The sequence below is a fragment of the Homalodisca vitripennis genome, chromosome 2 (assembly GCF_021130785.1).
Source record: "Homalodisca vitripennis isolate AUS2020 chromosome 2, UT_GWSS_2.1, whole genome shotgun sequence".
Lineage (NCBI taxonomy): Eukaryota > Metazoa > Arthropoda > Insecta > Hemiptera > Cicadellidae > Homalodisca > Homalodisca vitripennis.
In genome coordinates this window covers 108,342,067-108,367,351 of record NC_060208.1, presented here as the reverse complement: position 1 = coordinate 108,367,351, position 25,285 = coordinate 108,342,067, and the positions used below count along the sequence as shown (strand labels likewise).

Sequence of the window (25,285 nt, the reverse complement as noted above, 5' to 3'; positions counted from 1 at the left end):
ATTCCGACTTTTTGACTCCTGTCCACGATGGTCTAATATAGTTCAATTGTATACAAAAATCATAGAATATTGGAGAAAAATTCCAGTTATTTCACAGGTGCATATTGAGACTGTTTTAAAATTTAAATCTTAAATAGATCATGAGCTTGGCGTATCTGTCAGTGACTAACATTTATCTCAGAAGGGTAATAACGACGTTTAAAAGAAATATGCTCTCCTACGTCCCAATTTTTCTGTAGAAAATCGCGTGCGAAGCAGTGGGTAACAGCTAGTACATATATACAATAATGGCAATTGCTCCCGGCGGAGCAAGTACTTTTTGCGATTCAATTTTTATTGAAATATAAAATCATTGAAAATATATATATATATATCATTACCGATACCAAATACATTATTTCTGTAGACGGAATATTTCACAGGGTAATCTCATTTAATTTAGAATAGTAATAGAACCCTGTATGGAGCTGGTAGAAAATCTTTATATGGCGTAATTTAGAAAAGGAAAGATTCAAATTTGGATACAGAACGAGCGTTGATTTTGTTTTAACGCAGCCAACAGCAAAAAGACTTCCGGTCGGGACAACCAGGTACGCGGGGGTGGGGGTGTACGCGTGAGTCGCCAAGGCAGCGGTGTGGAAGAGAAAGCTGCAAGGGTTTGTCCGCAGAAAAGCACAAAGACTCATCCCCTCCCCTCTTCACTTAACAGATAACGGCAAGCCACCTGGCCTGGTCACGACCGAAGAAAAGCTTTGTCTATTTCGGTCGAAAACATCTTAGAATCTATGAATAGTAACAATCGTTGTGCAGGTTCAAAAGCCGATTATATTTTATTCGTGGAAAAACAATGGCCAAGACCCTAGCATAACCAGTGAGTCACTCAGATGTTCGCTGCAGCGTGAATACCGTCGACATTGGTCACACGCTAACAAAGTATTCCTGTAGTAATATTACAGTATATAATATGGACAAATGTCTATTCACAAAATAATTGTATAAACCTTCACTTCTTTCCAACATCATAAAATACGCACTTTTAAAAATATACATACCACTTAGATGGTAATGCCTAAAAATAAAGTAAAAAGAAATCATGTTGTACAGGAAATAGAAACTACTATGGCACACATATTTTATACTTAATCAACCGACCCTGGCGGCTACTACAACCCTTATCCAGTTATCCACAGAAATAACATTACTAATTGATTTTAAATTACAGATGTTTTATTTGAGTTCTTTACAATTGTGTTGTGCTTCCTGCTGCAATGTTCTTGCCAAAAACATTTTTGGGGTAAATTCTTGAAACTTAAATTAATAACACTAACAAAGTGAGTGAACACACGATTTCCGTAACCTATCAATAATTAGTGTTCGAGGTTCTCATGCCACAGAAAGCCACAACCCTTAGTTATCTTTAAAAAACATTAATTTTTGTCAATACATTTGGTTTGAACGAGACTAGCCAATTTATTGTTCTTGCAAAGGAACACCACTGTACATGTTAGCTAATTCTTGTAGCCTGAGTACACATCTCCCCGTTCACAACCATAGTATTGTTTTCGAGTTGTTATGCCATTCAGAGCCATTTCCGTTAACATTACCTTATTTGGCCTGTACCTGTAGACATTGCAGAGGATAACGTTACGGTATGGCAGTTAATGAAAATTATATAGGATTGACATTGGGGTACTTGCAGTGACTTTTCACAATTCCACTGATATATTTCCTGAAAATATAACATATATTTTGCGGAACTTGGATTTCTTACTGTAACATGATAAGAATTCAGTATAAAATTTATACATCAGTATAATTTATACATCATATAAAAAGTACCTAAACCACTGGATTTGATTGTTGGAGCAGAACAACATAAATTATACGCTCTTTGTGGTATTCGCCATCACGTGACTGACCTATTGTTTTTGCTTTTGAGAGTTCTCCACGATTATGGCGCACATCAATTTTGTATTCCCGCTACCCTTCCGTTTCCGTTCTTTACTCTTGTTTTATCAGTTGTACCACCATGTAGTTCAAATATGTTCTAGAATTTAAACTTAATACTTTGGAATCCGATTTATATAGTGCTTTCCGTAGTCTTAATCGTTAAGAACGGGCCCGACCCATTTCATTTGTAAGCTAATAAAGGATAGTAGTTATTTAATTTACCAGTTACGCTTAGAAATGTCTGAAAACACTCGCTTATTTTCTTTTAAGAAAATTAAATTAAAAAAATTAAATCATTTGTCTAATTCGGCTATTTATGGCCTAATTGACTATTTAGACAAGCTTATAATGTAAATAGCTGTACTTCATCAAGATTTTCAGAATTAAGTATAAAAAGTGAGACTTTTACATTTACGAAACTAGAGCAGCCTCCCCGATTCACAATTTTAGAAAAGAGAGAAAAATTGCACTATAAACGTTCATTAAAAAAAAACCGTTTTATGTATGACCGAGTTTTCAAAATAACGTGAGAGTGTAAATATATCCTTCTTTAGACGTATCCTTCATAATAAAACTATCGCAAATATATCATTAATTTATTAAAATGTGATTTGATAGGAATTAAGCTTTATTGACGTGGTAGCGTATTAAAAAATAAACGTTATTGGTTAGAGATGCAGATTATGGTAAGGAATTTTACTACCCTGATCGAGATTTAATTGCATGATTGTACAGAAAGTATTTATTCAAAAGTCTGGACCGAATACGCATATATGATAGCTTATTAAATTTGTAGTAGTCAATAGTTTCTTAAGCATAGAATTGGGAATTTTCGAACGGATTGTAATTCCACACAACGTATTTATTAAAAAATCTGGAATACAGATCTATGTATTGTTGTGTTTTAAACCTATAAATGGACAAATCTCTCTGTACAAAGGATCTTCTCAAAACCGAAACTAAGCCGTGCTCCGTTTAGGGAACGACGAGAGACGACATTGAGCCTTAGCTGGAGAGGGGATATTAAGGTTAAACATTTTTAGACGGTTAACATGTTTACCCTACAAACTTTAACACGAAGCAAATGTTGAGCATCGAATTCTCTCGTACTGTTTGTTGTTAGATCACAAAGGGATTTCTAGTTTATGTTTTGATGTCAGGTTTCAAAGATTTTTCTTAAAAACTAAATTCATATTACTAAGTTCATTCACATTTAGCCATGTTTTATCCATTATCAAAGTGTTATTAGTTTAAATACATGAATCATATTATATTATATTCTTAGAATACAGTAATTAGGCAATAAAGTACATGCCCTCGTGTGTTTAAGCGGTCTTAACAAAGTTAAAAATGTAAAGTTAAAACAAAAATTACTAGTAAAAGTAATATTATGATAGTACGGCTTAGTACCACTTAAGAACCCTGAAATAACCCGAATATAATTTTAAAATGCTGTCCAATTAACTCTAAACGAATAGTCTCGGTGCATGTGCAAGAGTTGTGGTCCGAGCGTTCCAGGCTCTCCCAAAATAAAACAAGAAATACAATAATACATATTTAATTTATACTGTATAAACATCGAGTTAAAAATTTACTTGGTTAGCTAAATCCTGAGTTATACTTGATATATTTTAATATAACCACGTTTCACATGTCATTGTGAAGACATCTCTCCATAGGTCAGCGAAAAGCTATAAAATAATAAGCTTGCAAAAGATTTTCAGCATGATAAAAATTATTCAAATCTTAAATTATGCACGTTAATAGAGGCGGCTGTCTTCTTATTGGTCGATATCAACACTTACAACTATGAGTATTTTGTGTTCAACCCCCTTAACTATACAGGAGAACTAAACTATAGAGAATAGGGGTGATCGCGGATAAAAGTCCTGGAACGTTCTAAATGATGTGAAGAAACTTCCAATTTCACTATCAGCAGATTGTTCTTATCAATATTAGCAGATGTCAACTTTATCATTACTCAGAATTAACGAATGATTTGGACATTGGCATAGGCAAAAGTGTATTTTAGGGATCGCGCGACCTTATCTACATCAAAATAAACAGACAATGTTTACAATGAGAAATACGAAATAGGGGACTTGATGTAGTTTGTTTTCACTTGATAACATTATCAATTGTGACTCTCTTATCTTCTGGAATAACAAAGTCTTCAGGCTAAAACGCATGAGTTATATATACACTGTTTTTGTGTCTTCAAAACGAACCAATAAAATTCTATCTGTGTGCTGGTTACTGCTATTACAATAATATATTGATTATTGGTACAGAAATTGCTTTAATTTACGAGAAAGAATAAATTACAGACGTATATTATATGTATAGATCGCAAAAGTCACTTTTTATTTCGGTCAATGTTCTTAAAGGACCAATGGCGTATCTAGGATTGATAGTGGGGGGCCCAAACCCACCTACTCGCATTTCTCGAGAGAAGGATAGGTTGACCTTATTTTTTTCGAATATTACTTTCTTAAATTTACAGCATTATTCGAAAATCTTGACAAAAATTTCGAAAACACGAAAATATTTTATTAACAGCAAAGTTATATCTCAATTACAAGTAGTTTTTGTGATGAGCTGAATGTACATGTTGCAATATAGCCTATAACGTGAACTATTTAACGTCTTGTTTATTAAGGCTAAACGTGCCGAGATTAGTTCCAAACTGAACCACCTCGGAACAGCACCAAAATGAAGCAATTTATTTCAGTTCAAATAAAGTACCAATTTCAGTTTTTATTATTTATCGGCCTAAATGCCACTTATATACAATTCAAACTACGTATGCTACTCTAGCACAGACTGTTGAATAAAAATATATATTGCTGGACATTTTTGGCCATTAGAGTGCAGTTTAGTTCGAAGTTCGTGGAGATGCTAATTAATTGTGGTGTCAAGAAAGATGCTTAATAGTACGTAGACCACCACTCAATATTGATTGCTATCTCTTGTTGCAGTTGAAAAGTTAGTGTTCTTGTTCTTGCCACGCGAGAATCAAAGACAGCCATGGCAGCATGGCGGTGACGCATAGCTGGCAATATCAGTGCATATTTACATTTCCAAATTGTAAATAGACTCTATTCACAATCATTTTGCTACCGTATTTAAAATTGTTCTGCTTCCATACATTAAATCCTATGATTATATAGTTTTTAAATAAGGGTTTTAAATTAAAATCCGTTGAATAAGGAAGGAAAATAGAATACATTTGCCCACAGAGGTGCTGCCATCCGCCGGATAAATTTCGTTAAACTTTTCAGTTTAGCCGGACATTACCTACTTAAAATCGAGTCGTTCTCTATCCGTATGACTGTCTGCCAGTGCATAATCTCGACAGAAAGGCCCTAAAGGCTTGCAACTTGGTACATACGTTTCTCTTATTCCAAGAAAGAACTATGTTGATTTTTCAGTCAAAAGGTCAAAATTAACGATAAAAATATAATTCTAACATTTTTACATTTGTCTTATGGTTAACCGCGTAGGCAACGAGAACATCGCAGAGTAAACCAATTTGTAAACAAAGTACAATAGAATATGCCATTTTATCTAGTTTGACTTAGTAACACGTGAAGATATTTTGTTGAATTGGTTGATAAGACTCTCGGTACGATCTGTTGGATCGTTCGACACACCGTTGTATCGCTTTATTCTCTCAACTTGTATAAGTACCCAGCAAAAGTCTATTTTTCGAAATTTCTCTGAATATTGTGTTCCAACCTTAATACGAATTCCTAAACTTCCTAAACAAACCTAAACAATTTCCTAAACAGCGTACAATGTATAATAACCGTGCTGGAGATGGCTAATTTAAGATTTGGGTTGGTATCTAGTTTTGTTTCTACATTCTCTATTATTTTGTAAACATGCTTATAATAAAAATCAAACGATTCCAACCAACTTAAATGCGCGAATGTATATTAAGGCCACCCTTATAGCAAATGCAAGTATATTATCAATCGACAGCAAACCAATTTCTTTAGACAAGATGAAGTGCATCCTTGTTAGAAGATTTTAATAATTTTCTCAGGCGTTTTGAATGGCTCGTGCCTATGGACTTCTTGAATGCGGCGTTGGAAATAATAGGCTGCTTTATTTTGGTAACTGAGGTTTACTATAAATTATATAAATAAAAATATACACCAGTCGAAAATGGAATTAAGTCATTAATCCGAATATTGTGGTGTAATTAGCGAATTGGGTAATTAGCGTGGCCACGTTTGTCTACGGAAATTATCGGAAGATTATGATTTTTCTTTACCGGACTGCTTTATCTAAAAAAATATACATTATAGAGTTCCATGGGAAGTGGGAAGGCACAAATAATTTAAGAATCCCCTCTCTACTCATAACTGTTTAAACCTCTACTATAAAATTAATTTAGCGCAGAGTGTTTAATAATATTCATATACACGTGTAAGTTAGGACTTGTTAAAAAATATTCAACACTACAATATTTTAAAACAATGTTATTTCGTCACTGTCGTCCACATAACGTTGTTTATGTAATGTTCTTACCTTATAAGAATGTAAAAATTAAATGCTACTTTATCTGCGCTAACGTTCAAGATTTTCTACCAATTTCTCGCAGTTAATTTCTTGAACAGTTGGAGTGTTAGTGATAATACATGAAAGTTGTTCTTTTCTTGTGATTTACTAATATTGCAAAATTCCCCAGGCACATATTTAGAGCTTGCCTTTTAGAGCCTGGGGTTTATAGCATTTTCGACATCCTCGTACGAAATACGATACACATCGTAGAAAACCTTAGGCGAGCATAGTTGGAGAAGGCAGAAGATATGTTTACAATACCGCTCGCCTGTCTGTCTGTTGGTATCGACCGTGAAAACCCGCCTTCCAGGAACGGCCGGTCTGAGCCGTTTGGTGTAGCCATTGTTATCACTGTCCAGAGCCCGGCGACCGGCTCCAGCATGTTCTATTGTTATCATCGAGTGCTCTACCTGCTTGTTCTGAGAAACTTATAAGCCCTTGTCTTAATTGGCATTCCCTAAGGTTATAAATAATTTTAGAACGCCGCTTTGCTAATAGGGAAAAGAGATCGCTCGACTGCCCAACCTTTGGCCGGTTGTCACTCACTGTCCGGTCTTCAGAGAATGGAAAATTCCAGAGCCTATGTAAATATTACTTGTCTTGGGGTAACAAAGACCAGTCAAATCTGAACAACTCCTTTGTAGTTTCTAATACTGTAACTTAAAATCGTATAATTTAATAAAGCGTACTGAGGCTTTGATACAAAGATTTAACAAAGGAATTTACGAGAAATCTCAATTGTTAACGTAAAGAGACGGTAGCTGAAATTGAATTAATAAAAGCACAATTTATTATAGAAAGAGAAGAATAATAAATTCGCCCTTCACGAGCGTCTCAATCTGAACAGCCATGCACATAAAACTGAAGGATATTCCTTAAAGGTCAGACAGGAAAAGATTTTCCCTGTCAAGTAAAAACATAAAAGTATGGGCGTTTCCTTCCATTTGCATGTTATAATGAATGAATGATGTGGCTGCTGTATACTTGCAAGTTTATATGTAAGACTTTTTGCGTGTAGAAATCCATTTCTGGTTCGAATCATTACATGATTGGTTTCATGTCCTCTGAATGAATGATGTGGCTGCTGTATACTTGCAAGTTTATATGTAAGACTTTTTGCGTGTAGGAATCCATTTCTGGTTCGAATCATTACATGATTGGTTTCATGTCCTCTGAATGAATGATGTGGCTGGTGTATACTTGCAAGTTTATATGTAAGACTTTTTGCGTGTAGAAATCCATTTCTGGTTCGAATCATTACATGATTGGTTTCATGTCCTCTGAATGAATGATGTGGCTGCTGTATACTTGCAAGTTTATATGTAAGACTTTTTGCGTGTAGAAATCCATTTCTGGTTCGAATCATTACATGATTGGTTTCATGTCCTCTGACGCGTCAACCGAAAAAAATAAAAATTTGTAGAACAGATCTCGAAGATTTTCTTCGTCCAAAATGAAGAAATCCATTATTTGAATTTACTTTATTTTTAGGGTACATTCAGTGCCATAATTAGAGTTAGCCGTTTTTTCATATAATTATTTACGAATGAAAGGCAACTGTAATTATGAAATTTCATTTCCCCGTGTTTAAATTAAATTCCAGTTTATTTTATTTAAGCTTAAAAGATCAAGTTATTGGTTAGACCAAAGAAAATAAATAAATATATCCTACGTAACAGTTTAGGAAGCAAATTTAGGTTGGAAAGCGTCTAAATTCCAGTCTACTAAATTGATATTTTGTTTCTTGTCTATAAGAATAAGTATAAGATAGTCTACGACTGTTATCCTCTTGTCTGTACTATTATAATAATTGTACTGTTTATCACAAGTTGGTGTCAGAAAAGTAGTTAATTTGTGAATTACATATTTTACAATATAATTACCTGTTTTAAACTTTACAGCCAAACATTTCACATAAACGCTATTTTTCCACTGCATATAAAACAAATTCATTTTGTATACTACTCACTCCAAAATGCGTTATTAAATTTTAGGTATTTATTGTTATTAATAATAATACTGATATATGTTCAAAACAATGCAATAAACCAGCTGCAGACAGATAAGCCAACTTACAGATACCTACCAACCCACTAGACTGTTTATACTGCACTCTTAATTATATACTATTTCGATGTACTTAAATTGGATTCTTGTTATTTTTCGATTATACGGGGTGTCCATTTTTTATATAATCAGCGGTACTTGTAGTTTTTATACAGTTCACTTTATTAAAATTTTCAGCTATACAGTAGTCGTTCCTCATTTAAAAGATACTATAAAGACAAAAATGTATTTTATAATAAAAGAAAATAAGACCAATAGTTTAACGCTTATTGCTATCTAAGTGAGATTTTGTTTGTAAAAGCCTGTATACGAGAAACGCTTGAAAAGACATTTTTATTTATCAAACAATTCTTTTACAAAGCTCTGTAGTGTAAATCATTAGTCATTCCATATACATTTCACATTCATGCCATTATTTAATAAACTTCCCAAAAACCTTATTTTTGTTATTATTGTTCTACTTCAAACGTATACCTCGTTTTGTTTTTCCATCAGTTGGTAGTTGTAACAGTGATGTAAAAGGTGCGCCTGAATTAGCACCCCCTGGACATAGCACCCCCTCGCTACTGACGTCATTTTGACGTCACGAAAGGGGGTGCTAAATCAGCACAGTGGCCGTGTCCAGGCCCTGAATAAACACCCCCTTGGAATACGGGGGTCCTAATTCAGCGCCTCGACCGTGTTCATGTGCTGATTTAGCACCCCCTTCGAATAGGGGGGTCCTAATTCAGCGCCTTGACCGTGCTCATGTGCTGATTTAGCACCCCCTTGAATCTGGGGGCTGCTAAATCAGCGTATTGATGAGATGAATAATTACTCCAACGGAATATAGTAATAAACGTTTAACCATATTGCGATTTATTTTTCAATAAAATAAAATAATATATATATATATATAAATTATTTATCTATATATATAAAAAATGAAACTGTTCGTGTGTAACAGCATCACTCACAAACGGCTGGACGGATTCGCCTAATTTTTTTTAAAATTTGTTCGTCTTGATCTGTAGAAGGTTATAGGATACTTTTTATCCCTTTCCCGATTCAGGATTCCGCCCCACTGGTTACAGAAATACCCGTAAGAAATGCATTGCAGCAAACATATGTTATTAAGTGAAAGAGTCTTTTCAAATTTTTAATCAGCTGTTCTTTGTAAACATATATAATGCGACAAAAAATTGTTGTTATTTTTGACAGTAACTAAGTAAACATAAATATTTTTGACGTTTCTATGTAAACAAACATTTTTTGACATTTGAAGCAACGATTTTGTCGGGAACATCTGCCGGGGAAGATGTCTTCATCCCTCGCATCCCCTTAATTCCATCCGACTTGCCATTTGAATTTAAGAGACTTCAGTTCCCCGTTCGACTTGCGTTCGCAATGACGATTAATAAGGCACAAGGACAATCACTTAACGTCGCAGGAATCCATCTGGAACCCTCATGTTTCTCGTACGGTCAATTATACGTCGCTTGCTCAAGAGTCGGAAACCCGAAGAACCTTTATATTTATGCTCCAAATAATACAACTAATAACGTTGTTTACCAAAACGCATTAAAATAAACAAAAAACTTTTATAATAGATTTTATGATATGCTACGATGTATTAGTAGAGCAATAAATTAATTGGAAAAACGTATAATAAAATTAGTATTTCTTTTCGATGCTTGATTGATGTAGCCCTCTCTACTGCCACGCGAGCGGAGCCGCGGGTTTAGGCTAGTATTATATATATATATATATATATATATATATATATATATATATATATATATATTGCAATGAGTATATTTACTGCATTGCTGTGGTTTACTTAAAATTTCAAAAACAAACAGTTCATTACCAATTATAAAAATACTATGCATCAAATATACTTAAGTAAAAAACTAGGTTCTAGGCATTCAAATACAGGTTTATTTTAAAGTAAAATTAATTTGAAATCGTGGTACGAACAACGCAGAGGAACTGATATTGCGTAAATCCGGCATGTGTAATAAATATACATGGTCAGAGATTATATCAACCTATTAACCACTTTAAAAACAATTATTTATTTATTTTAATTTTTCGAATACCAATCAAAAGCGGGAAAATTAGAACCGTGAAATTGTAATTTTGCGACGGCTAGGAGCCAATTATTTTTAAGGACGCATCATAAACTGAATTATACTATTTAAACTGAATAGTATAATTCAAACACACTTGACAAACAATTTAAATATTATTTTATATCTATAAGAATAAATATCATTCAGTTATATCCATATCAGTTAGTTCAACTATAATTAAAAAAAAGTTGAAAACAATGTTAAAACACGTAGCAATAAATATACTACCGTATTTTCAAAAGCGTTATTGCTGTCAAAACATACATTTATATACTGAGTATTATGGATCTACATTGTTTAATTTCCCCTCTGTCGGTTAGTGTGCGTTTTTTTGTTGTTAAAAATGGAATATCTTGGAAAATCTCAACGAGTAGGTCACAATACAAAAATCGAGTAAACGGCAGCTCCAGAATATCTTATGCCAATCGTGCTCACATCTTAGTCCCTTCATTTAAAGTACAGGAAATACATTAATATCTGTTGCCAAGCAACTTTTTTTCTAATAAATTAAAAACTACTAGAGATATTGCAAATGTATCAACAATGAACGCCTTTATGAACAATGAAGGACAAAAACAAATGTCTTAATTAACAATAATAAACTGTTGTATTTATCATAAAGCTTCAATTTATTCACAATATATGTGAAAAAACTAAATAAAGTGACTAGGTTATCTGTTATATATTAAGAATAATAAAGAACAAGAAAATTCGTACAGTAATATTCAGACAATAATGCTTTTATAGATGACAAAATCAAAGATAAGCGGTTTTATTGGAAATACATCTGATTGTCGCTTGACTAAATTTTCGTAAATAAATATGTCCTAAAACAACAGATATTAAAATAAATTCATTAAACATGAAATATATGATTGTATTCTATCCTTAGATAGGCCTGAAACATGTATTTCAAATGTTTTGCATAATATATCACAAAAATAAAAGAAATAGGGATAAGATACTCTAAAGTTGATATTAATTTATTTTCACGAACCATGTTTTTTTACAGTAAAGATGCTCTTAATGAGTTATTTATTATTAGTTTGAAATAGTATTTGAGTAATTAGATTTGTGATACAATCCACGATCAGATTTATTCTTGTATACCTGCTGGATTTTAAGACATTCAAAGTTAATCAGATTTAATGGCCGCCATTTCGAAAGTATTAATGAATATTTTTTATTTTTTATAACTGGCCTTATTACCAAAATATTTTATCCAAATTAGGTAGGATTTGTTTATTTGTTTTAAGATATTAAAGCGAATTTGTATATAAAAAACACATACAGACTAACGGATAGGAAACTAAGCACCAAAGATCTATTTCCATATTCTGAAATGGGTTTGCCATGACCTGAGCAGTTGCGGTATATAGACTTGTCCTAAGAATTACAGGACACTCTGTACATAAAATTATTATAGAGAGTGTTCCACAATCTCTACCAATATTTTCAGACATTATTCATGGACCAAATGCAAAAACAATCATATTCACCTTTCTAAAACTCAATAATTACTCTAATAGCCACAATTTTGTTTTGTTTTTTCTCTTTTTTACTTTACTATTTATATTTGATGGATTGTTTAGGTTAAAATTTTGTATATACCTTTATAACCTTAAGGAAAATCAAAAATTTAAATTTCTTACAAGCTTTATTTTCAAAATAGTGATTTCTAAAAGATCTTTAAGCGTAAATATCTTAAAAGCGATATATGGTAAAAAAATATCTAAATTATTACACAATTTAATAAAAAATCTAACGATACCAAGTTTTAAAAATTGGTTGTGAAATAAGGGAGATAGTTTGTTTTTTAAAACCAATTACTGTTTTTTAAAACCAATTACTGTTTTTTAAAACCAATTACCAAACAATATCCGCCTTTATTATATGACTGAATGTGGGCTGCAACAATCAGCTGTTTTGATTTTAGCTGCTCTAATCAAGTGATTTTAACATTACATTGCTGAACTGTGGTCATAATATTCTTAATTATTTCTAAACAAAGTTTCTTTTGATTGATACGTCAGAAAAAAACACTCTAATACATGTTGATTACCTAGACCAAAAATTAAAAATGTCTTTGTAGTTATTATATGTCTATTTAATATTTTGTTTTTAAATGGAAGACCTCAGACCTACTTTTGGTTTGTAAATTTATACGGAGTTTGTAGATATGCTATTGATTACGGTGTTAAACGTAGATGCTTAAATGTACCAGTAAAGATTGCTATTTGTTGCAGTTGTTAAGTTTGTTCTAACCGAGGTTTGAAGATTTTGTTCTACCCGGAAAATAAAACATTAAAAAAATATAAGTTTACTGTATACAAAATGAAATATTATGTATATTTGTGTAGTATTTTTTTTATTATTAATGAAGTAATATTTATGCTTCTATACATCTGTTTATTACCTAGTTTACAAATCAGTTATAAAAATTACAACGAATTGAAAATTAGAGTGTAACAAAATTCTCTACACTTTCCGATATAAATAGCCTTAAAATAAAAGTACAGCTAAGCTGAAGTGTAATTTTAAATTTTACTTTTTTATAGACGCTTTATTAAAGACTTCACTGAGATTTCACTCTTCTTTTTACAATATTGTAAGAATGTTCATTCTTAAGTTTGACACTTCCAGATACATGGGGTTAGAAGCGCACGTCTGACTAATGTAACACACAATAGTTAAATATTCTTTAACTGCATACAAAAGGGCGATGATTTTCAGTTTTTGTCCATACATCATTACCGTGTTCTAGTTTATCTTTTCTCTTTACTCGTGTAAAAGTATCCGTTACCTAGAGAGTATAATATGCTACACCTTGGGCCTGTACACTCAAACATTGTTTGATTTCTTCTTATATTTTTTAGGAAATTTCATCAAACAAATTCACTATACATAATAAGCTATGTATTAATATAGGAATAACAACTGAGAATAACATCGATATTATTACTCAACCACTCGATACGGCCACATCAGTTTGAAAAGTAGGGTCGGTAGTGCACGCACGGGTTTCGTCAGCTTCGTCAAAATTATGTGTGGACCTACAGTCCTACAATCGATATTTGCAGGTTGATTTCACTCTGTATATTTCATATTTGGTAGACGGCCAATATATAACGAGCAACGATGTTAAGGCAAAAATAACGAGTTTCAAGTTTTTAAATGTTTACTAGCTGATACCCGCCCCTTCGTACGGAATTTTTCTAGAATAACTGGTACGTCATAGACATCTCCTTCATGTCTTTAAAAAAATGGCATACTACTGATGAAATAAATTATGGTCATTGGAAAATATTCCAATTTTAATGTCAATGCGACATTCCATGATTTTTTGAACTGATGTTCTAAAGTAATTAAAAATCACGATCCCTCCTTTCCTAAAGTATCGTAGGTAATAAAAGATTTATGATCCACATTTGAAAATAGGGTTACTCATAAAAGGAGCAACAAAACATATATGTGGGAATACTTTACATGTAATAGTTGATATCACTTAATATGAAAGTCCCAATATGAATTCTATTATTCATTCTCGTAATATTACACTAATTATCATCGATACCGTTAGAAAAAGTAATATAATCGAGGGTATAATCCTTTACCCGAGGGATATATCTGCTAGAAGTAAGATGGACAGAAGTCGACCAAACATTTTTTTACATTAACTAGTTAGGAAGAAACCTTTGCGGATTAATATACTTCATCCTTAGCTACCAATGCCTCATCCATAAGTTTTTTATCACAGTGTTAAGTTCATAAACTAATAATGTATCTTCAAGTTGTAGCCTCATGTGAAATGTATTTGATGTTTCTAATATATATTCCTTTAATCATGAAAAATAGTTAGGCATGATTCTATAGAGGATATTTTACACGTAAGCAATAGTAATACTTATGGGCGTAACCTTGAGATATTTTTGTGAGTACCATTCTACGGATTTTTGTGTAGTGTTAAGTCTATGTAGCTGTTCCATTGTGCAGATGATTCACTATACGCCTAATAGTGCATAAGATAAAAAATTATAATCTAGTTTCTTACTGCAGATGGTTACGAGTAATTATTTAAGGGCAGGTACTGAAAAATTATTTCTGTAATAAATGACAAGTCAAAAACTGTAATTTTCATACTTCATCTGTTTCATTCTATAAACCTAATTTTGAAATTTAATTAAAATTAAATATGAAACAAAAATGCCGCAGAGAAAAATTCTATACTGTGTGACAGTGAACTATTTTGCCTAAAATACGAGCCTAAATTGGTTACAAAATTATTTGTTGTAATTGTTTTTTTACATTTGAGTTAATTAAACTAAAAAAAGAAGATTCCATTTCCGTGAAGCTATTAAATGAAATAAATACTTTAATTATGGATTCATATACAAATAACATAGTTTTAATTATATGTAGAAACATGTTTCATTGAGTTTTCACGATTGGGTTAAGTTTGAACTGTTAATGCTCAGTGAATACCCTTAACTAGACTATGAGTAGACTAGATCTTTCATTGGTATGGACGCCCAGTACTCAATACCTGTACAATAAAAATGACACAGCAAAGATACTAGACTAATTGTGTATAAAAACCATAATTACATTTTACCTTCCGTAATATTCCAAAAATCGACTCAGAATCGACGAGAATTTTATGTTTTTTTAAATATATATTTAGCAGTGCGTTAATTAAATTTACAAACATATTAACTGAAAGAATAAACTGAAATAGAATAAATGAAGGGTATGATTTAATTTATTATTTTAATAGGTGATATATAGAACAAATTAAGAAAGCAAAGTCATGAGTGAAAATTATTACACAAATATGACAATGCGTATGAGAGGGAGGAGTTCTAAGGTCTATTAGCCTTGTTAGTCGGAGCATTATTATGTAATATTAAGTCTATGGTAATTTTTAAGAGAAAGTAGCCATATTTGATTATTATATTATTTAATCGTTCATCGGAAATTGCAAAACAATCGTAGATAGTAGCTTATAAGAGGCAGCGTCACAAAAATCCAGATAACAACTATTATATTTATGATTGAATTGAATATGTAAAAGATAAATACCCTTTTTGCTGGTTGAATGCTAAGGGGTGCTAATTCAGTGACTGAGCCATGTCCATGCGCTGAATAAGCACCCCCTTGGAACAGGGGGGTGCTAATTCAGGGCCTCGACCATGTTCATGCGCTGATTTAGCACCCCCTTGTAGCCGGGGGGTGCTAATTCCGTGCCTGGTCCGTGTCCGTGCGCTGAATTAGCACCCCCCTGCCGTGACGTCAGAGCCCGAGGGGGTGCTTATTCCAGGGGGTGCTAAAGCAGCGTCCCCATGTAAAAGTGTATAATAAATAAACAAGAATAGAAGTAAAAGTAACGGAAAAAGAAAAAAAGACTAATGAGAAATTGGTTAAATGTAAAATAAATGTAACAGGTAAGAGAATTGTAAAATGCAAAGGTTTTGCTTGAATTTTATTATTGTAGATGACGTAATGTTAAGCCAGTTCCCTTAAAAATTGAGAATTTTTGAATTTCCCAATTCCTTAATAACATTAGACTAGTAGCCTGTATTTAACACTGTAAATAGGCTATAAATATGATTTTCATGTTTTAATCAGAGTACACACTTATCTACTTATTCTATTTTGGCCGGTTTATGCATATTATGGCGTTTTGTATTTTCATATATTAATATACGTATGTATAAAACATCGCTTCTTTGGGTGCTTCAGTAAGAATATATTTCTCTTCCCAGTTGGTAGTACTGCTCATAATAGCATTGAGTGTGTTGTATTTTAAATATTGTATTGTTTATACCTAGAGGACTTTTACTTTATTTGTTCATCTTCTTAACTACGCAGCAGTCTACTAAAACAGTACAAGATAATAAAACAAGACAGAAAACGCTGGCAAAGTGTGAACCTTGTCGAAAGTATTCAGAACATTTAATATAGTATTCTGGTAGAATCCCTGAAGATAAAGAAGATGTAACTTGTGGAACTGAATTGCTTTAGCCTTTATGAAGAAAGGAACGCATAAACATAATTCGTATATTTAGAGCTTATTCATTTATTTTTGAATAACACAATACGATTTTGTCTAAAATTTCCCGAAAAATTGGAAATAATTAGAGAAAATTGTATGTGTGTCCTTACTAAACTTATAGGCCTTTAAAATTACATGTCACGGAAATTTACATTTTACCCTCCCCCTCCTGTACTCCCTTTGAAAAGAGGGAGACAACTTTTTTATCATTCAAAAAATCCAAAAAAAGTATTTTAATAAGTATGGTGAGGGTTATACGTCGATATCTGAATCCGTTTGGAATATATCCAGGCGTATCAGGACTTAATTTATACCCTGCATATACACAAACATATCCAGGTGAGGCAGACTATCTGGTCACGATTTATAGCAACTGAATCGAAAAACTTACCTTCTTCTTCTTCAAAAAATAACTCCAATTTTCGAAATCAAATAATTTAAGAAATATTTTTAACACCCAAAAATGGTTAAATTGGGGAGAGGGAGGGTTTTGCTAATTTTTAAATATATTTGCAAATATAAAAGATATGTTAAGCTGCACCTCATCTTAAACAACTCCATTCACTGATAATTTTGAATAAAAGGTTTAATTCATTTCGCTTTTTTCACACAGTGTGATGAACGCTTTGACAGTTTTTTACTGTTACCTCTTTAAAACTTTTAGCAAATCCACATTTTTATCAAAGGTTATTAAAGAAGTACTCTTTATAAAAGTATGATACAGACATCACTTTGCAGTACATTCCCAATTTGTTTAAATAGTTACAATTTTGGATATTTCACACTCACAAAACCGTCAAAAGTCAAACAGCAAGGTATCACTTTTATTACACCTACCAATAGCTCTCTTAAAGAGTAACTTTAAATTTAAATTTTAGCTTTATCTTTAATGGTTTATAAATGGCGCAAAAATACTAAATTTTACGATGTTTTGTTGGATTTAGTAGGCCGTTGTGTTCTGATACATTTGTTTTAATTAATCTGAACACGTATCTGTACATACATATATACTTTCTACCGGTATGGACAAGCTCATCTTCAACAACTACTGAACCTTTTTGAACAAGTTTGGGAGAAATGATAAGAGATGATAATCACGTTTTATCAGATTTTAGTTAATCAGTTTTGTGCCGTGTCCGAGATGTGTATTGTTGTCTGTTAAATAAGCTAAAAAGTTTCATCATTGTTGATGGTGTTATTTGAACGTTTACAGAAATGCGCATCTGCTGCTGCTCTGTAAGCTCAGCGTTATCCGGACTCTGAGCAACCTTCGAGAAGGTTTTCCAAAGATTTGCTAGTCGTGACCGTGGAACTGGACATGTAGAACCGGATCACAACAAAGCGAAACAGCTCACTAGGCTTGTAAGGGATGTTAAGGCAACAGACGTTTTGGCTGGGATCAGCTCAATCCACGTGACTCATCTAGAAGAGTGGCTACCGACGCAGGAATTAGCCAACGACAGTACTCAGGATCCTTAACGATAATAAAATGTACCCATACTAGATTTAACTATATTGAGACCGCCATTAAAATGACCACAAATTTACTTTTTGATGGCCCGTGATAAAATGCATGAATATGAAATACTTTTTCGCAAGGCTTTATGAAAGACGAAGCAAATTAGTCAAAATAAGTCAAATTAATTTACTGCATATTTATATTATTGTTAAGAGTTATATTATTAAACATACTCCCATAAGGATTTCAATGTTAAATTGACATTGCTATGGTTATGAATAAATAAATAAATATATATTAGAAAAAGGTTATCCTGTAAACTAGAAATCAAATTTCATCGTTTCGCCTCCCCACTTAACCCTTTAGGGGTGGGTAGGTGACAGACACCAATAGTTTTTAAGTCTAGGTTAAAAAAAACTCTTAAACATCAAAATAACAAACTAAAGGTAATAAATAAGGGATATCAATTTTTGGTAATTTGCCTCCTTAAAAATCACATGCATTTTATGGACTTTTCGCTAAGTATACCACGCTAAGAGAGAACGGGGACGCTGCTTTAGCACCCCCTGGAATAAGCACCCCCTCGGGCCTCTGACGTCACGGAAGGGGGGTGCTAATTCAGCGCACGGACACGGACCAGGCACTGAATTAGCACACCCCGACGGGGACGCTGCTTTAGCACCCCCTGGAATTAAGCACCCCCTCGGGCTCTGACGTCACGGCAGGGGGGTGCTAATTCAGCGCACGGACACGGACCAGGCACTGAATTAGCACCCCCCGACTACAAGGGGGTGCTAAATCAGCGCATGAACATGGTCGATGCCCTGAATTAACACCCCCCTGTTTCCAAGGGGGTGCTTATTCAACGCATGGACATGGCTCAGTCACTGAATTAGCACCCCCTAGCATTCAACCAGCAAAAAGGAATATTTATATTTTACATATTCAATTTAATCATAAATATAAACAGTTGTTATCTGGATTTTTGTGACGCTGCCACTTATAAGCTACTATCTACTTTGCTTTCTTAATTTTTTCTAAATATCACCTATTAAAATAATTAATTAAATCATATCCTTCATTTATTCTATTTCAGTTTATTCTTTCAGTTAATACGTTTGTAAATTTAATTAATTAACGCACTGCTAAATATATATATATATAATATATATATATATATATATATATATATATAAAAAACATAAAATTCTCTACGCACAGATCATTAAAGCCCATGTATGCTCTTTTTCCTTTACGTTTTTTAATTACGAGTATACAGTAATTAGAGACAAACTAAAACTAATGATAAATGCTGCTCTTGTTTTAATTTTAATTAGCTGTCTTAATTTAGATGTATTGATTCATTCTTTTGAGATATAAGATTTGTATTATTGTATATTAAGTTTCTTTCATATCAACTATAAGAATACCTATAAAAATACCATCATTTGTTTTCCCTCTCGAATATAAGATATTTACTGCTGTATCTACAGTTATACATTTTTGTGAAAGTAAAAGCTATTTTTGAGTAGATTTTTGGAATATTACGAAAGGTAAAATGTAATTATGGTTTTATTACACAATTAGTCTAGTATCTATGCTGTGTCATTTTTATTGTACAGGTATTGAGTACTGGGCGTCCATACCAATGGAAGATCTACTCATAGTCTAGATAAGGGTATTCACTGAGCATTAACAGTTAATCCAATCCTTAATCCAATCGTGAAAACTCAATGAAACATGTTTCTAGATATAATTAAAACTATGTTATTTGTATACGAATCCATAATTAAACTATTTATTTCATTTAATAGGTTCACCGAAATGGAGTGTTCTTTTTTTTAGTTTAATTAACTCAAATTAAAAAAACTAATATAATTTTGAAAACAATGTAGGCTCGTATTTTAGGCAAAATAGTTGACTGTTACACAGTATAGAATTTTTCTTTGCGGCATTTTTTTCATATTTAATTTTAATTACATTTCAAAATTAGGTTTTATGGAATGAAACAGATGAAGCATGAAAAGCATGGAAGCATGAAAATTCATGGACAAAAATCATGGAATGTTGCATTTAAATTAAAATTGGAATATTTTCCAATGACCATAACTTATTTTCATCAGTAGTATGCCATTTTTTTTAAGACGTACAGGAGATGTCTATGACGTACCAGTTATTCTACAAAAGTTCCGTACGAAAGGGGCGGGTATCAGCTAGTAAACAATTATACAAACTTGATACTCCTTATTTTTGCCTTCACATCGTTGCTCGTTATATATCGGCCCGTCTACCAAATATGAAATATACAGAGTGAAATCAACCAGCAAATATCGATTGTAGGACTGTAGGTGCACACATAATTTTTGACGAAGCTGACGAAACCCGTCCGTGCACTACCGACCCTACTGTCCAAAACTGATCTGGCCGGATCAAGTGGTCGAGTAATAATATCGATGTTATTCTCAGTTGTTATTCATATATTAATACAGAACTTATTATGTATAGTGAATTTGTTTGATGAAATTTCGTAAAAAAAAAATATAAGAAGAAATCAAACAATGTTCGAGTGTACAGGCCCAAGGTGTGGCATATTATACTCTCTAGGTAAAAGATACTTTTACACGAGTAAAGAGAAAAGATAAACTAGAACACGGTAATTATGTATGGACAAAAAACTGAAAATCATCGCCTGTTTGTATGCAGTTAAAGAATCTTTAACTATTGTGTTTTACATTAGTCACACGTGCACTTCTAACCCCATGTATCTGGGAGTGTCAAACTTAAAGATGAACATTCTTACAATATTGTATAAAGAAGAGTGATATCTCAGTGAAGTCTTTAATAAAGCGTCTATAAAAAAGGTAAAATTTAAAATTACACTTCAGCTTAGCTGTACTTTTATTTTAAGGCTATTTATATCGGAAAGTGTAATGGACGTTGTTACACTCTAATTTTTCAATTCGTTGCAATATTTATAGCTGATTTGTAAACTAGGTAGTCAACAGATGTATAGAAGCATAAATATTACTTCAGTAGTAATAAAAAAAATACTATACAAATATACATAATATTTCATTTTGTATACAGTAAATTTTATGTTTTTTAATGTTTTATTTTCCGGGTAGAACAAAATCTTCAAACCTCGGTTAGAACAAACTTAACAACTGCAACAAATAGCAATCTTTACTGGTACATTTAAGCATCTACGTTTACCACCGTAATCAATAGCATATCTACAAACTCCGTATAAATTTACAAGCCAGAAGTAGGTCTGAGGTCTTCCATTTAAAAAAACAAAATATTAAATAGAAATATAATAACTATAACATAGACATTTTTAATTTTAGGTCTAGGTAATCAACATGTATTAGATTGTTTTTTCTGACGTCTTAATCAAAATAAACTTATATTCACAAATAATTAAGGACATTATAACCACAGTTCAGCAATGTAATGTTAAAATCACCTGATTAGAGCAGCTAAAATCAAAAACAGCTGATTGTTGCAGCCCACATTCAGTGCTGTCATATATAAAGGCGGATATTGTTTGGTAATTGGTTTTTAAAAACTAGAATTGGATTGGTTTTATAAAACAAACTATCTCCCTTATTTCACAACCAATTTTTAAAACTTGGTATCGTTGGATTTTTTAATTAAATTGTGTAATAATTGAGATCTTGTTTACCATATATCGCTTTTAAGATATTTACACTTAAAGATTTTTTAGAAATCACTATTTTAAAAATAAAGCTTGTAACAAATTTAAATTTTTGATTTAATTATTTCTTAAGGTTATAAAGGTATATACAAAATTTTTAACCTAAAAAATCCATCAAATATAAATAGTAAAGTAAAAAAAGACAAAAACAAAGCAAAATTGTGGCTATTTGAGTAATTATTGAGTTTTAGAGAGGTGAATATGAATGTTTTTGCCTTTGGTCCATGAATAATGTCTGAAAATATTGGTAGAGGTTGTGGAAACACTCTGTATATTAATTTTATATTCAGAGTGTCCTGTAATTCTTAGGACTATATACCGCAACTGCTCAGGTCATGGAAAACGCATTTCAATATATGGAAATACATCTTTGGTGCTTTGTTTCCTATCCGTCAGTCTCTATGTGTTTTTTATAGACAAATTCGCTTTACTATCTTAAAACGAATAAACAAATCCTACCTAATTTGGATCAAATATTTGTGGTAATAAGGCCAGTTATAAAAAATATTCATTAATACTTTCGAAATGGCGGCCATTAAATCTGATTAACTTGGAATGCCTTAAAATCCAGCAGGTATACAAGAAAAAATCTGATCGTTGATTTTATCACAAATCTAATTACTTAAATACTATTTCAAACTAATAATAAATAACCTCATTAAGAGCATATTTACTGTAAAAAAAAAACATGGTTCGTGAAAATAAATTAACATCAGCTTTAGAGTATCTTGTCCCTATTTTTTTATTTTTGTCATTTATTATGCAAAACATTTGAAATACATGTTTCAGGCCTATCTAGGGATAGAATAGAATCATATATTTGATGTTTTTTAATGAATTTATTTAAATATCTGTTGTTTTTAGGACATATTTATTTACGAAAATTTAGTCAAGCGACAATCAGATGTATTTCTAATAAAACCGCTTATCTTTGATTTTGTCATCTATAACAGCATTACTGTCTGAATATTGCTGGACGAATTTTTCTTGTTTATTATTCTTAATATATAACAAATAACCTAGTCACTTTATTTAGTTTTTTTAACATATATTGTGAATAAATTTAAGCTTTATGATAAATACAACAGTTTATTATTGTTAATTAAGAAGTTTTGTTTTTGTCCTTCATTGTTCATAAAGGCGTTCATTGTTGATAAATTTGCAATATCTCTAGTAGTTTTTAATTTATTAGAAAAAAGTTGCTTGCAACAGATATTAATGTATTTCCTGTACTTTAAATGAAGGGACTAAGATGTGAGCACAATTGGCATAAGATATTCTGGAGCTGCCGTTTACTCGATTTTTGTATCGTGACCTACTCGCTGAGAACCTCAATGTCGACAGTGTTTTGTTACAGTAAATCTGTGCATATGATATTTTATATTATTTGGTCATTAGATTTGTGATAGAACTCTCTCAAATTCATTTTCTTGTAATATTTAGAATAATTGCAGATTTTAAGAAGTTAAAAGGTAAAATATTTTAATAGCAACTATTGTGAAAGTATTAAAGATAACATCATTATATATTTTTAGCCGCCATAAAAATTTTGACCAAGACTTGGTAGGATTAAATTTATTAGGTTTTTTTTTAGATTTTAAAAGATATTCCATTTTTAACAACAACAAAAAAAACGCACACTAACCGACAGAGGGGAAATTAAGCAATGTAGATCCATAATACTCAGTATATAAATGTATGTTTTGACCTAAGCAATAACGCTTTTGAAAATATGGTAGTATATTTATTGCTACGTGTTTTAACATTGTTTTTTTTTAATTATAGTTGAACTCACTAAATATGGATATAACTGAATGATATTGATTCTTGTAGATATAAAATAATATTTAAATTGTTTGTCAAGTGTGTTTGAATTATACTATTCAGTTTAAATAGTATAATTCAGTTTATGATGGGTCCCTTAAAAATAATTGGCTCTTAGCCGTCGCAAAATTACAATTTCACGGTTCTAAATTTTCCCCGCTTTTGATTGGTATTCGAAAAATTGAAATAAATAAATCATTGTTTTTTAAAGTGGTTAATAGGTTGATATAATCTCTGACCATGTATATTTATTACACATGCCAGATTTATGCAATATCAGTTCCTCTGCGTTGTTCGTACCATGATTTCAATTTAATTTTACTTTAAAATAAACCTGTAATTTGAATGCCTAGAACCTAGTTTTTTACTTAAGTATATTTGATGCATAGTATTTTTACAATGGTAATGACCTGTTTGTTTTTGAAATATTAAGTAAACCACAGCAATGCAGTAAATAGGCCTATACTCATTGTTATATATTTAAATTATTATACATTTTATATATATATATATATTATTTTATTTTTTTGAAAAATAAATCGCAATATGGTTAAACGTTTATTATTCTATTCCATTGGGGTAATTATTCATCTCATCAATACGGCGTTGATTTAGCAGCCCCCAGATTCAAAGGGGGTGCTAAATCAGCACATGGGCACGGTCAAGGCGCTGAATTAGGACCCCCCTATTCGAAAGGGGTGCTAAATCAGCACATGAACACGGTCAAGGCGCTGAATTAGGACCCCCGTATTTCGAAGGGGGTGCTTATTCAGGGCCTGGACACGGCCACTGTGCTGATTTAGCACCCCCTTTCGTGACGTCAAAATGACGTCAGTAGCGAGGGGGTGCTATGTCCAGGGGGTGCTAATTCAGGCGCACCCCCCCCGACTACAAGGGGGTGCTTATTCAGCGCATGGACATGGTCGAGGCCCTGAATTAGCACCCCCTAGCATTCAACCAGCAAAAAGGATATTTATCCTTTACATATTCAATTTAATCATAAATATAATAGTTGTTATCTGGATTTTTTGTGACGCTGCCACTTATAAGCGCCAATATCTACGATTGTTTCCGATAAACGATTAAATAATATAATAATCAAATATGGCTACTTTCTCTTCAAAATTACCAGACTTAATATTATAAAATAATGCTCCGACTAACCTTAGCATTCCTAAATTTTTTTTTATAATTTTTATAAAATAACCTCGGATTATTGTGTATTGCAAGGTTTAAAGAATAAAAAAGCTCTTGGCGATTTATCCCTCTCACACGCATTGTCATATTTGTGTAAACATTTTCACTAATGGCTTTCTTAATTTTTTTCTAAATATCACCTATTAAAATAATTAATTAAATCATATCCTTCATTTATTCTATTTCAGTTTATTCTTTCAGTTAATACGTTTGTAACTTTAATTAACGCACTGCTAAATATATGTATATATATATATATATATATATATATATATATATATATATATATAAAAAACATAAAATTCTCTACGCACAGATCATTAAAGCCCATGTAG

At 32.0% G+C, this 25,285-nt stretch overlaps 1 protein-coding gene across 1 annotated transcript in view; it reads right to left on the bottom strand.

Moving 5' to 3' along the window:
• LOC124354551 (transcriptional regulatory protein GAT1-like) overlaps positions 1–8,528 on the bottom strand; it is a 36,964-nt gene extending 28,436 nt beyond the window's left edge. The window contains exon 1 of the mRNA XM_046805095.1: positions 8,403–8,528. The gene's annotated coding sequence lies outside the window, so the exon portion shown is untranslated. The remainder of the gene's footprint in view (positions 1–8,402) is intronic.
• Between the last annotated feature and the right edge of the window lie 16,757 nt (positions 8,529–25,285).